The sequence below is a fragment of the Sceloporus occidentalis genome, unplaced genomic scaffold, assembly GCF_023333645.1.
Source record: "Sceloporus occidentalis isolate IW3139 unplaced genomic scaffold, rSceOcc1.0.p SCAF_2, whole genome shotgun sequence".
Taxonomy (NCBI): Eukaryota; Metazoa; Chordata; class Lepidosauria; order Squamata; family Phrynosomatidae; genus Sceloporus; species Sceloporus occidentalis.
This window is the reverse complement of record NW_028316982.1, coordinates 128,651,573-128,656,445: the sequence shown is the minus strand read 5'-3', so window position 1 is coordinate 128,656,445 and position 4,873 is coordinate 128,651,573.

Genomic DNA, 4,873 nt, shown 5'->3' with positions numbered 1-4,873 from the left:
TATTATAAATCTCCCCTTTCATTAGCAGATGTTGTCTGGAATATTTATATGTCTCCAAAGGATAAACACAGGATCCCTCCCCCCTCTCAAAGGGTGATTCATTTATTCAAGACTTCAACTTTTGACCTAAAGTTTGAAATAGTCATTATGTCTATACAGCTGAATTATGCACTGAAAACAAATTGCCAGTGGATGCATCTGCACTGCCTATGAAACATTTATACTACTTTTTATAGCACCCTCATTTTATGGAAATTGGGTTTCCAAAATGTGTGGAGAGCCTCCATAGACAGTAGAAGCCATCCCCTAGAAACCGCTGGCTGCTGTACATAGAAGAGGGGAACAGAAAGGGAGCCTGTTTTTCTCTTCACTTGCTTATTCTACCTGGCTGTAAAATGCCCCAGCCGGGCCAAGACCTGGAGTATAAAAACAAGTAAGACATAAATGGTAAAAAAAAAAAAAGCCTTGTGGTTTGTGAGTGTTTTTAATGATAAATTCTCTGCAGTATTTTCTAAACATATGTCATACAATTGGCCTTACATACATGATATGAGATTGCATCACAGAAAAGCAGCAGCTTCACAAACCAGAAGAAGACAAGACTGGAAGGGACTTGTGCATTTCTTTTATTTGAGTCTTGTAAGTAACGTGGCTGGAAAACATAAGGTTTGCCAGATCTCTTTGGCCAGGGACTATAGCTGCATATGGGACTGTAATAACTACTTCCTTCAAGACTCATTACCCAATGTCTACCTTTGACCTGGCACGTGGGCGAGTACTGTAAGTACAATCAGAAATGTATGACAAAGTAAAGAAAGTTTAAACTAATTTTTAAAGGAAATTCAAATCATACTGAAAAAAATTTAGTTCAGTAATGCAGAATACCCAGCCTTTCCATAGAGCTAGCCTAAAGTTAGTCTATTTAAAATATAGGAAACAGACTACAATTAGTGGAAAGTGGGTATTCTGCGTTCCTGAATTATTATTATGGTGCGTTACAGACCGCCCGTTTGGGGCGGCCTGTAAGCGGCCCTTTCCCCGCTGTATCAGGGCATCAGTTGCCACAACAGCAGCCTCCGAGGCCCTGATCCAGCGCTTTCCAGGCCGCTTCCCTGCAGCCTGGAAAGAGGTGTCCTTGGGGCTTCAAGCTCCAAGGGCTTCAAGCCCCAAGGACACCTGGCGATGGCGGGGAGGAGGAGAAAGGGGCTGCTTGGCCCCTTTCTCCTCTGCATCGCTGGCGCAGCCATCTAAAGGCTGCAGCAGCAACACAAACCTCAGAAGGAGGCCATGACATCGTAATGGCAGCCCCCGTGTGGAATGGGCACCACCATTTTGTACGGACTGGGTCCGTATTAGGGTTAGGGACGTCAGGAAGTGACGCCCCTTTCTAACCCTAGTATGTCCCCTTTTATGCCCGTTTGTAACGGACCTATGTTTTCAGTAGCATCATTTGACTCTTATTAGAATCACGTTTAAGCTAGTCTATTTAACAGATAGGAAACAAGGGAACATAAAACTCCCATGTTGCAAGAGCTTCCCTGGCTATAGCTCAACTTCTGGACACAATTGAAAGTGCTGGTTATGATCTGTAATACCCCAGCTATTTGAAAGACTGTATCTCCCTAGTTTTGAGATATGCCACATTTTAATATGGGAGGCGGGACTTCTCTTGAAAGACACATGAGAGGGATCCCACAGTGGCTGCTTCCAATTTGTAGAACTCTCTTCCATGGCTGCATCTACACTGCACAGTTAATGCAGTCCACCATGGCTGAATGCTATGGAATTCTTGGATTTGTAGTTTTGTGAGATATATAGCCTTCACTGTCAGAGAGCTCTGGTACTGCAACAAACTGCAACTCCCAGGATTCCACTGGATGGGGCCATGACAATTCAAGCATTAATTCAAATTCCACACAATACTGTACTCTACTGCAAACTGAGTGAAGTTATGCTTTATGAACTTGCTTTGTTATTATGTGCCATCAAGCTGGCATAAGTTGAATTCAACTTACGGCAACACAACCCAGCTTATGACACCTTTGGTGAAAAGCACATTATAAATAAATGTTGCTGATGTGGATGTTGTTGTTGTTAATGACAGCAACCTCTGTCCCACTCAGGTCTTCCAGACTTAGGACCATAGCTTCCTAGATTGAGTCTATCCAGCTGTACTGTAGTCCTCTTCTTTGCCTATAGCCTTCAACTTTACCAGGCATTACCAGGGAATCATCTTGTCTCATTATGTGCCCAAAGACTGAAAGCCTCAGTTTAGTCATTCTTGTCCAGCTTTCACAACCATATATAAAAAAATCAAAAATATCACACAATCAATTGTTTATTGTATTTGACTAAAAGCCAGTACAACTCCATTAAAAATCTTCCAAGTGAATCCCCTGCAAAATAAGAAATATCATGGCATGGATGCTCCTGGTGTTTAATGATATATCTTTACATTTAAGGGATTCTTCTAGTTCCTTCATATGTACCCTTCAAATACCTACAGTGCAATCATAATGCTAAGAATGGCCAGCAGCATAAGGCACTTGTGCCAGCTGACTTTGGCCCTAAGCCGGCTCAACACCTCTTAAGATGGCATAACCCCTTTTTGTGACTGATTTCAGAAATCAACAGAGAAGGGGCAGAGAAGGGACAGATCAAGGGAGAAGTACAGTACTTACGCCACATCCAAACCTTTCTTAGCTTATCGACACAGCCGCTGCGCTGGCAAAAATTAGGTTAAGGCTAGCATTGGCCTCAGGTATTTCCAACATAAGGAAATCAATGGGAGCACCTCCAAAACAAAAGTCTTTGGTTCCAATTCATCAGCCAGTACCATGTCTATTGTGAAAGCACCAAGGCTTGGATACTGCACAAACTAACAGCCAATTGCAGCACATATCCTGAGGGATATGAGCCCCATCCAGAGAGGCCTTAACTCACATAAGAGGACATGCAGCATGCAGCTATGTCTCTCTGGCCTCGGAATGTGACACTTAGGAACCTGTCCAGGGATCACCACACCCACTGAATAATATAGGGTGCAACCCTCCATGTTTTTTCCCATCCCTGAGTGGGCCCTGGAACCTAACCTGCACAGTTAGGAAGAGTTCACTGTACTTACACAGCGACACTTTGATGATGATGGCACACAGTAGGGGAAATCACACTTAGCTGAATACAGGATGCCACTGGACACTGCAGAAGGGGATTTTGTACAAAAAGTAAACACCCCAAAAGAAACAAGAGAATGTCCATTCTCTGTTCTAACACTTTTCTGCCTAGAACTCCTACAGGTTGAACTCCCACAGGAATGAAAGAATGCAGCTTTCAATAACAAACACCCACCTGGAATCCTGGGACTTGTAGATTACAGCACTGCACTCTTATAGTGCTCCTATTCCCCTTTACTGCTCTGGCTGCCTCCTGTTGCTTTCTGGGGTTTGTAGTTCAGTGAGGCCTAAGAACTCTCTGGCTGAGAATTCTAAATGCCCCTCCTTAAACTGCAAATCCCAGAAAACAACAGGAGGCAGTCAAAGCAGGTAAAGTGGAATAGTAATGCTATAAAAGGGTACTGTGGTAATCTAGGTAGTCTCCAAGAAAACACTCAGGTGTGTCAGCTAGAGGGAAATATTGAAACTGTATGGCTGACTCTGTCCACTGTTCAAGTTGAATGCTGTTGAAGTTGAAAGAATCAGTGTCTCTGCTCCTCCTCCTTTACATACTGTGATAAGGCTGCTTCCTAATCTTTTACCACTAGTGTAACTATTGGTTACCATCTGTATTTAGTCTTCATAGTTTACCATCTCTCTTTCCTTCCTTGACAGTTAATCTATAGGTGACATCACAGTCTTATCAGCCTTGCCTTGACACAACTGCAGGCAGGATATCGCTGCCTGTTCACTGCACCATGCTCCCATATGTTTGCAACGCCTTGGTTAGAGAGCTATTGAAGCAGGTGCAGCACTTGCTCATGGAGCTAGCCTACACAAAGGCACTTTGGACATGCCTTTATGCTGTCTGCCTGGTGAGAGATGCTAGCAATCAGGATAGCAACCAGGTATGCTTCTTCCAAAACACCTGATTGCTTGACATTTGGTTTTTTTTTCCTTTGGTCACTAAAAGAACAACTGAGTTATATTTATTGTCACAGATGATGCATAGCGAAACTCTGCTCTATTGTCATTGGGAATAACAGTGGTATACTCAACCTCTAGCAAGAAGAAAGGTGGGAAATCAGGGGAAGAACAGAAGCTTTGCTCCTAGTCATACTCCACTATCCAAACAGGAATGCTCTGAGTGTGGAGCAGTCTATTGCTGTAGCCAGTCATGACTCAAAGTAAACATAGCACACATGATCCTGTATCAACACCTCACGGGGAAGGATCCTCATTGGGGACACCTCATGTGTCCTACCTAATATCCACATAACTTGGTGGATGGCTATCAACTATAACAGCCTGAGCATCAAGGGGAATCTTGGGCTCCAGTGTCATGTTATGCAGCATTGGCACACACCAGCATAAGCTTTGCCATCTTCTCTGGCATGCAGATTACATGGCTTCCTTTGGGATACAAACATTGAAAATTTGTCTTCATCCCAACTGAACTATCAATATATGGGTTTTACAGTGGGCTAGATTGTAGTAGTTTGTGGGTCCAGGAAGATCCTTAGCATATAGGGTCAGCAAAACCAATTGCTTCAATCACCTGTGTCAGGAAGACATATCCTATTAGCATGGATTTCTTGAGCACCCGTCCCAAAATACTTGTATGCTTACTTACTTACCAAGCAGCCAATCTCAACTGACAGGCCAGCTTTCAAGTAGATCAAGAAGGCTGGGTGCTTCAAAAACCTGTGAATCATGCACAC